The sequence below is a fragment of the Physeter macrocephalus genome, chromosome 10 (assembly GCF_002837175.3).
Source record: "Physeter macrocephalus isolate SW-GA chromosome 10, ASM283717v5, whole genome shotgun sequence".
Taxonomy (NCBI): domain Eukaryota; kingdom Metazoa; phylum Chordata; class Mammalia; order Artiodactyla; family Physeteridae; genus Physeter; species Physeter macrocephalus.
The window spans coordinates 50,791,398-50,801,305 of record NC_041223.1 but is presented as its reverse complement, the minus strand read 5'-3'; the positions used below and the strand labels follow the sequence as shown (position 1 = coordinate 50,801,305).

Genomic DNA, 9,908 nt, shown 5'->3' with positions numbered 1-9,908 from the left:
GCATTGGCAGGCGGATTCTTAACCACTGCGCCACCAGGGAAGCCCCGATAACATTTTATTAAATACAAATACATTTATATAAATTTCTTGAAAATTCAGCTATTCAGAAGTTCTCCCTCTTTTCCTATCATGTTAAATAAAAAGTGCCTCTCAGGATCTTAGTCTGGTCTTCCCAAATATACTTTTCTTTGTCATTGAATCTATTTTTATGTTTCACAGGAAAGTTTGTTTTTATTTATTATTGTGTACAGTATGGGAATACTGAAAATCTTATGGATGAAAAGAGACAAAGTTATTTTTAAGTATATTTTTAAACGTTAAGATTATTTACTTTATAAAGTTGTATAAATCATCTTTCTGTGATCACATGACTATGATTAGCAAAGAGAAGTTACATAGTATTTCATATTTGGTGGGACTTGTTTAATAGAAAATCCTTTTCTACCTGACACAGGATTTTTATTAGACCTTTAGGTTTTAGTTCAGATGTGACAATTTTCACTTGCCTTAAAACGCATACGGTTTTGCCAGTAAGTCAAATGTGAATGTAATTCTAATTCAGAACTAAAAGCCATCAGTAACTGGTCACATTCATACCAAGATTTAATTAGTACTTTCCAATGTGAAGTTGGTTTTGGTTTTTTGGCTTTTTTTCTTTTAGAACTAATGGGCATTGCTTTGCCATCATAGAAGAAGATGACCAAGGAGAAACCACATTGGCTTCAGGGTGTATGAAATATGAAGGATCTGATTTTCAGTGCAAGGTAAGACCTAATTTGAGGCCTATGAAATAAAGGGAGGGGCCACAGGAAAAGCGTTGATTCCCCAAGGAGAAGTGTGCCTGGTCTGCACATGGCTGTGTGCAGTAGTTAACCTACATAAGAAAGATGTGAGTTTCATGTTGCTTGTTCTCAGTGAAGCCACATTGAGTCAGTCTTCCAGGAGATTACAAGCATTTGTGACTTATTCTAGAATGTCAACTGGGATCTGTGTCACATTCACTAGAGGAAGAAGAATTAATTTATTTAACATTTACTATTTGCATTTAATATGCTAAGTGCTTGGTATATTTTACCTCATTTTCTCCCAGTTACCCTATGAGGCAGATATTTTTTATCCTCCGTCTTATAGCAGAGGAAACTAAAGCCCAGAGAGAAGTAAGTTCATTGCTTAGGGTCACAAAGTTAATAAATGGCAAAGCTGTGATTTAAGCTATTTGATTCCCAAATCCTTGTTTCCATAATACTGTGCTGCCCCCAATCTGTTGTTGGCAAAGTCTTTCTTTCCCTTTTAAAAGTAATGTAACATTTAGCTATCTGGTTTACAGCACTCCTCGTTTCTAAAATCTTTAAATCATACCGCTTTCAGCCTTCTCCGAAGTGCTCTCAACTTCCTGTGATGTAATTCACCTAGCTGAGAAGATGGGAATTCAGACAGAACACAGAAACATTGTAGGGTCTCTGCATACTTCTGGGATACCAATCCCACTTACTAGCGTTTGGTCTGCCTTCTTCATTCCTGTAATCATCCTTGATAGAGAAGACTGAAACAAAACGAGAGTTAAGGAAGTGTTCGTTTTCTTTGTCCTCCATTACCTGGTATTTTGTCGGCAATACTACATCCATTGCTTGGTGGTCTTTCTTCTAGCACTGCCAAAAACCCCTTCCTGATTTTTCTTTACATTTTCTGTCCTGCAAGGCTGAGCTCATTTTGAACTTTAGCCATACTGGGACTATTCTTGGATGCTTCACGCTTCTTTTATTCATCTTTAGTTGTATACTCTTCATTCCATCCTTCATGTAAGTTTTCTCTAGATCTGGGATATTTTTTTCAGAGTCACCTGTGTAACTTCTGACATGTCTCTCTTTTCTCTTTCTTTTTATGATCATTTAAAGGTAAAAAAAATTGTTAGAAAGTTAAAAATTCAGTTAAAATGTAAAACTTGTGCTTTTGGAGGTTTCCAAGTACTCTTGACCCATCTTACCTTCTCTTATATAATCTCAAGTCCCTTATAGAATCCCATATAGATTCCCCTATGGAATCTCATTTTCACATTTTTAAAGGAATACCTGATTATACCGGGGTTTCTCCTTTCTACCCATCTGATATTTAAGAATAAGAAGGTTGATTTCTGCTTATATTCTTGCTACTTCTATGACGACAGACAATTCCTTTCTGTTACTGTTTTGGTCTGGAATGGCACTTCTTCCAGGTAGTGCTGAAATGTCAGCATTCAAGTTAAGAACTTCTCAAATACTGTACTTTTAATCAAATAAAACTTCACATATAATTTTTGGTATCTGTTCCCATGACTACAGTCTTTCCCTGTGCTCATTTTCTGATCTATTAGGGACACATATCTGGTTGGTGGTCTCCCAAAAACTCTCAGAAATATTGTTTCTATATTTTGCCCTTATCCTCACCACATACACTTCAACTTGCTTCCATACCAGGTTCATTAGTTTCAACATAGTTGTTATAGGCAGAATCAACTGTATCTTCTGCCTACTTGACTACCTTTTCTAACCTGTCATTTCTTTGGCCTAGGACACGCTCCACTTTTTAGTCAGATCTTAAGTCTCATCCAACTAAGTCTCAATACTACTATGAGATCATATTTACCCTGCTAGTCTATCACTGTAATAAAATGTATTACCCATGTTTTTTAGGAAAAGATCTCATGATTTTAAATACTTTTTTACTAAAAACAAATGAATAGTCATATCTTAAGATATGCCAAATTTTGGGTGAAAAATATATATAAACTTTTGTTTATCTGTAATTAAGTTATAGTCTAGTGTTCTAACACACCATGCACATACATACATTCTTCTTAAGAAAAAACATTTTAGAGTCTTTACAACACTATTTCACGATAGATTTAAATTTTTCAATAATCACTTTCACACAAACTTAGCAGGTCCTTTTCACTCACTGAATTAGAAACTGTATTTTATGAATATTTTAAAAATTAATTATCAGTTTCGTGTATCAGATTATTTCTAATTTTCTTCCTTTAGGATTCACCAAAAGCCCAGCTACGCCGGACAATAGAATGTTGTCGGACCAACTTATGTAACCAGTATTTACAACCTACACTGCCCCCTGTTGTTATAGGTAGGTTAGCAGAGAAAAGTGCAATCATGATTCTCAGTGAAATATTTTCTCTGGTTTTAACAATAAGCAAGCTTTCTAGAGTTCAACACTACAAGTTATTTTTTCCTTTTAAGATGTGATCGAAAGGTAATATGTCTTTTTCATTGTTTACTTCCATTATCAGGTCCATTTTTCGATGGCAGCATTCGATGGCTGGCTTTGCTCATTTCTATGGCTGTCTGCATAATTGCTATGATCATCTTCTCCAGCTGCTTTTGTTACAAGTAAGATAATTATTTTGATGCAAAATATTTTGTTGAATATTAGATATAAACAGTTGTTCTTAAAGCCAGTAGGCAGAAACCATTGACAATGTATTTCAGGAACCATTAACTTGTATTTTCTGGTTATCTCCTTTAATTAACTATATTATAGTTTCTTAAGGGAACAGAGGACCTTACTACTAATCAATTAATTGGACACTACATTATACTTCTTGTTATGTTCATGAGTACTTAAGATATTCTTATTTATAGAATATTGAACTTTCTTATATCTAAATTTAAAAACCTGACCCCATATATGCACTACCAAATGTAAATTAGATAGCTAGTGGGAAGCTGCCGCATAGCACAGGGAGATCACCTCTGTGCTTTGTGACCATGAGAGGGGTGGGATAGGGAGGGTGGGAGGGAGGGTGATGCAAGAGGGAAGAGATATGGGAACATATGTATATGTATAACTGATTCACTTTGTTGTAAAGGAGAAACTAACACACTATTGTAAAACAGTTATACTCCAATAAAGATGTTAAAAAAAAATACACACACACACACACAAAAAATAATAACATTTACCAAGAGAGACCACTTCTGTGTCATAAAATAAGTAAGACTAAATTTAAAGGGATACAAGTCCTACAAGGTATGTTTTCTGACCGCAATCTAATTATGTTAGAAATCAACAACAGAAGGATATATGGAAAATTCTCAAATATTTAGAAATTAGGAAACATATTTCCAAATAACCCCAAGTCAAAGAGGAAATAAAAAGAAAAAAACTTGTTTTGAGTTGAATGAAAATGAGAAAAATGTATCAAAATTTGAGAGAAGCAGCTAAAGCAGTACATAAAGGGAAAATTATAGCACTAAAATGCATATATTGGAAAAGAAAGGTCTCAAATAAATGGCCTCAACTACTTTTGCCTCAAGAAACTAGAAAAAATAAAGCAAATTAAACTGGCAGTAAGCAAAAGAGAGGAAATAGTAAAGGTGAGAGCAAAAATCAATGGAACAGAAAACAGAAAAATAATGGAGGGGGGAATAAATCAACAAAACCAAAAGCTGGTTCTCTGAGAACATCAATAAAAATGATAAACCACTAGCCAGGCTGAGGGGGGGAGGGTGGCATTCGAGGGAGATACAAATTGACAATATCTGGAATGAGAGGAGTGCTATCATTATAGATTCTACAGATACTAAAAGAATAGTTAGGAAATATTATAAACAACTTACACCAATGAATTCCACATCTTAAATGAAATGGAAAAAATTCCTGGACAACCACTAAACCTCACTCAAGAAGAAATACAGAGTCCTCTGAAAAAGAAAAACAATATTAGAGGATTTATATTACCTGACTTCAATACGTTAAAAAGCTACACTATTCTAGGTAGTGTGGTATTGGTATAAAGACAGACAAATATCCAATGGAATAGAAAAAGTCCAGAAATAATCCAACTGATGGATTATTGGGTCAATTGATTTCTTACACAGGTGCAAAGTTAATATTCTTTTTTTTAATGGTGCTACAACATTTGGATATCTGTATTAAAAACAAAGAACTTTGATCCTTACCTAATACCATGTACAAATAAGTGAGAGACCTAAATGTAGAACGTAAAACTATAACACTTCTAGAAGAAAACAGCCTCGGGTTAGGCAAAGATCTCTTAGATATAACACCAAAAGCACAATCCATAAAAGAAGAAATTTTTGAATTGGAATTCATCATAATGAAGAACTTCTGCTTTTTGAAAGATACCATTAAGGAAATGAAAAGACAATCCACAGGCTGAGAGAAAATATTCACAAATCACATATCTGATAAAGCACATGTATCTAGAATAAAGAACCCTCAAAATTCAATCAGAAAACAAATAATCCAATGCTAAACATCCAGCGATTTAAACAGATACTTCACAAAAGAAAATATACAAATGGCATATAAAAAGATGATCAACATCATTAGTCTTTAGGGAAATGCAAATTAAAGCCACAAGGAGATACCACTACACACCTATTAGAATGGCTAAAACTAAAATGGTGAGGATGTGGAGCAAATGAACTCCTACCTTGCTTGTAGAAATATTATAAAATGACATAACCACTTTGAAAGAGACTTTGGTACTTTCTTATAAAGTTAAACATATGCCTACTATATGACCCAGCCATTTTACTTCTAGCTATTTAATCAAAGGAAAGCATATGTCCAAACAATGACTTCTACATGAATGCTCACAGTAGCTGTATTTGTAATAGCCAAAACCTGGAAACAACCCAAATGACCACCAACAGACGAATGAATAACAAACTGCTTTTCACTGGAATAGTGTTTACAAAATAGAATAGTATTCAGCAAAAAAATGAACTAATGATGGATGTGACAATACAGATGAACTTTAAAATCATTATGCTGAGTGAAAGAAGCCAAACAAAAAAGACTCTATACTATGTGATTCCATTCATATAAAGTTCTAGAAAATACAAACTAACCTATAGTGTTGGAAAGTAGATTAGTGGTTGCCTAGGGTAGGGATTGGGATAGATGAAGGAGTAGGAAAGATAGGATACAGGAATTACAAAGGAAGAATAGGAAATTGAGGGGAGGGGTTTATTGATTGTCATGATGGTTTCAAAGTGCATCCATAAGTCAAAACTTATCCAAGTGTACAATTCATTGTATGTCAATTATATTCCAATACAGCTTTCAAAAATCCATTTAATCAAATAGCAATAACCACTTATTCCAATATAGTCAATACTCATATCCTGCTATAAAATGATTATTTTCTACCACCTATTAACAAAAAAATGATTTAAACTTATAGTAGTAATATTATACTACTCAACTTCAGTGTGCAGAAGAGTACATTTCTTTCTGGAAATGTGCAAGCAAAAAAATCTTGACTAATGGATTAAAACATAGTGCAAATTCAATGTATATCAGTGAGCTTCGCTATCTTCTGTCAGCATATTACAATCATATTCCTGACTTGAAAATAAATGCAGTTATCACAATGGAAAACTGGTAAGTATGTGGCTTTAACAATTTCCATCCCATCACTAAAAATAATCTACAAGTATAAAATGGTAGATAGTTGGGTTACTAGTCATTCGTAATCTGCCTATGTCGAAGTGAAAAATTTCTCCACAGAAACCATTTCGCATGGTGGGAAAGTTCCAGGCCAGTTCCCCAATCTTATTTACACAGTAAGGATTAATTATCCCCTCTTTCTCTTCTGCATCACTGTTTTCCCTCTACTGGATCACTGTCATCAACATAAGGACGTGCTATAATTTCATCCATCTTAAAAAAAAAAAACAGAACAGCAACAACAAAAACAAACTTCTCTTGGTCCTACTTCTGCCTCTAGCCATTCAACCCCCCCATTTCCTGATTTCTCCACCCTCCTTTTTGGTAAAATTCCTTGAATTAGTTCCCTGATTTCTCTCCTGCAATTCTCACTTATATCTGCCCCATTCGGGCTTTCATTTCCAGCATTGTATCAAACCATCTGACCAAGGTCAGTTACGTGCTATATCCAGTGGTTAATTCTAAAGTCTCTTTTCACTCAGCTTCTTAACAGCATCTGACACAGTTGTTCACTCCTTGAAATCACTTAATGTGGCTTTCAGGAAACCTCAAGTTCCTGGCTTTCCTCCTACCTCCTTCTCCTCATCTTCTGTACCTCTAAATATTAAGAGTATCCTAGGACTTAGTCCTTGGGCCTTTTTTCTTATTTTTATCTATACTTACTCCATCAGCAGTTTCATATTAAATTTCCTTAAAGTAAGATACATCTATACCTAACTTAAAGGACTTGATTGCTTCACTGTAATCCTCAAATAAGGTCAGTTATGGCTAATTCTATCATTTGGGGAGGCAGCTGCAGATGAAAAACAAATACAAAAAAATTAAAAAGAAAATAAGTGATTTAATTTTCAATAAATCATCACCATCTTTCTTTAAAATTCAGTATTACTGGTATAGAGAGTTACTTAAAAATTAAAATAAGGCTAAATTGATGAATACCAAAACAAACATTATTTATTCTAGTCATTTATTACATTGGAAACATTTAAATACCACATTAAATATTTCATTAAAAATGTAAATCATGACCTTATCTATGGTCCGAGTCCCATATGGGCCTATAACAGTAACAACTTATATTAATATAGACTTGTTTCAAAAGCCTTTTTTATAACAAGTATCTCATTTTACCCTAAAAAGACTCCATAAGAATATTACAGTAAATACTACTTAAGCCAGCAGTTTCTGCTCTTACCATGACCTCTCACATAACAGTCAGACTTTTAATGAGCAGATTTAATTAACCTAAAATTAGTTGGAGGGCTTCCCTGGTGGCGCCATGGTTAAGAATCCACCTGCCAATAGATAGCTAGTGGGAAGCAGCTGCATAGCACAGGGAGATCAGGTCAGTGCTTTGTGACCACCTAGAGGGGTGGGATAGGGAGGGTGGGAAGGAGACACAAGAGGGAGGGGATATGGGGATATATGTATACATATAGATGATTCATTTTGTTATACAGCAGAAACTAACACAACATTGTAAAGCAGTTATATTCCAATAAAGATGTTTAAAAAAAAAAAAAGAATCCGCCTGCCAATGCAGGGGACACGGGTTCGAGCCCTGGTTTGGGAAGATCCCACATGCCCCGGAGCAACTAAGCCCGTGTGCCACAACTACTGAGCCTGCACTCTAGAGCCCGCGAGCCATAACTACTGAGCCCACGCACCACAACTACTGAAGTCCGCGCACCTAGAGCCCGTGCTCTGCAACAAGAGTAGACCCCGCTTTCGCCGCAACTAGAGAAAGCCTGTGCGCAGCAATGAAGACCCAACGCAGCCAAAAATAAATAAATAAAATAAATTTTTTTAATTTTTAAAAATTAAAAAAAATTAATTGGAGAACTCATAAATCCATCCCTATTACAAGAAATATATATTAAAATTCATGTTCAACTGATGACAGGTCATTAATGTCATCTTTCTGTACTTAGCATAAAATTACAAAAAATAAATTTACATTTTCTTTTTAATGTTAATGAAACTAGTCCTTTATATACATATCCATTAAGGGATATTCTTTATTTCATTTACTTCCATGACTACACTGATGATAAAAATGATATTAACACTGATCTCCTATATATTAGGTACACAACGGTTGCCTGCCTCTATCACAATGAAAAAAGACTTATTTTTGCAAGCAAGAAGGGGAATATATTTATAATTGAGCATTCACAAGTAATGCACGACGCTCTTTCTCCCTCCAAAATTCCCACTTAGAATGATGTGGTGTGCACTGCCTGCTGACCCCAGGGCAACGGTTAGAGGCATAAAGACTAGAGCAAAGCTTTGTAAAGTATGCCTCATCTCTCTTGAGGGCTCAAACTTCAGTCCTGCCAGTCCTGAGGACTGAGGAGTAGCCCCTTCCCCTCTACTACTGAGCACACATCAAGCGTCAGTATAGACTCTTACACTTCTGCCTCTAAGATCTCCATCTATGAAATGTCCCTTTCTGACCTAAATATTCTATTCCACCCCTCCAACTCCTCATTATTAAATTTCTTTGTCCTTACCCAGTCCTTGTGATCCTTTCATTCTCCTCTGTTTTCAAAACCATCAACATACCTTTGGCTTTGCTTCCCTTCCTACCTCACTAGCATTTCAGATTTCTTTTCAAAGGAAAATTGCCCCAGACCACAGGCCTTACTTTATCCTCTGGACCCTACTGAACAGTCATATCAGAACGCAACACATTACATCTTCTCTGATCACATCTTCAGCATCCTCTTCTGGCTGTCCTTTTAATTTCCACTCTGTAAATAATGAGTCAGGAATCAACAGTTTTGTTATACCCCAGTTCGTTCTATACTCTTTCTTCATCAATCCATCTATATCCAGATCTTGAACTATCACCTCTGAATTAATGATACAAACAACCCTAGCATCCCTGTTAACATTTAGACCTGTGCTGTCTGCCAGACAGCAACACAATAATGTCTCATTAACTCATTTGCAACATATCCAAAATCATATTCATCATCAGTGACTCCCCACTCTCCCCCCAAAGAAAATTTACTCATTCTTTGGACTTCTCTATTTCTAATAACATCACCTAATCACCTAGCATTTGAGGTCATCTTTAAAGCAAAGTACTGGTTTCTTTACAATATCAATTCAGTAAACTTTTGATTGTATGCAAATTTCTGGCAAAATAACTACATTTTCATCAAAAGGATATGAAACAGCCATTTTCATTCAACTCTTTTGATGGTTCACTAATTTGGTACACGATTTTTACTCTGCACGTGGCTTGAGCTCTGGAACCAATCCCCAACACATACCTCCAATTTTGCCACCTAACAAGTTAATCAAAATAATCCCATTTTTCCCCTACATCTAGAGGACACCTGAGTCAGGAGTAAGCATAAGAGATTGGGCAGTTAGATTTTGGCTAGTATTGTGAAAGACTCTGTAGCTGTCTGTTTAAACCTTAGTTT

General features: G+C 35.2%; 1 protein-coding gene across 5 annotated transcripts in view; it reads right to left on the bottom strand.

The window, feature by feature from the left end:
* Positions 1 to 9,908, bottom strand: part of WASF1 (WASP family member 1) — a 296,489-nt gene that overhangs the window by 272,815 nt on the left and 13,766 nt on the right. The window contains exon 1 of one of the 5 annotated variants that reach the window (XM_028494552.2): positions 4,611 to 4,654. The exons of the other annotated variants lie outside the window; for them this stretch is intronic. The gene's annotated coding sequence lies outside the window, so the exon portion shown is untranslated. Of the gene's footprint in view, positions 1 to 4,610; positions 4,655 to 9,908 lie in introns of those variants that run through there. 5 annotated transcript variants of the gene reach the window in all.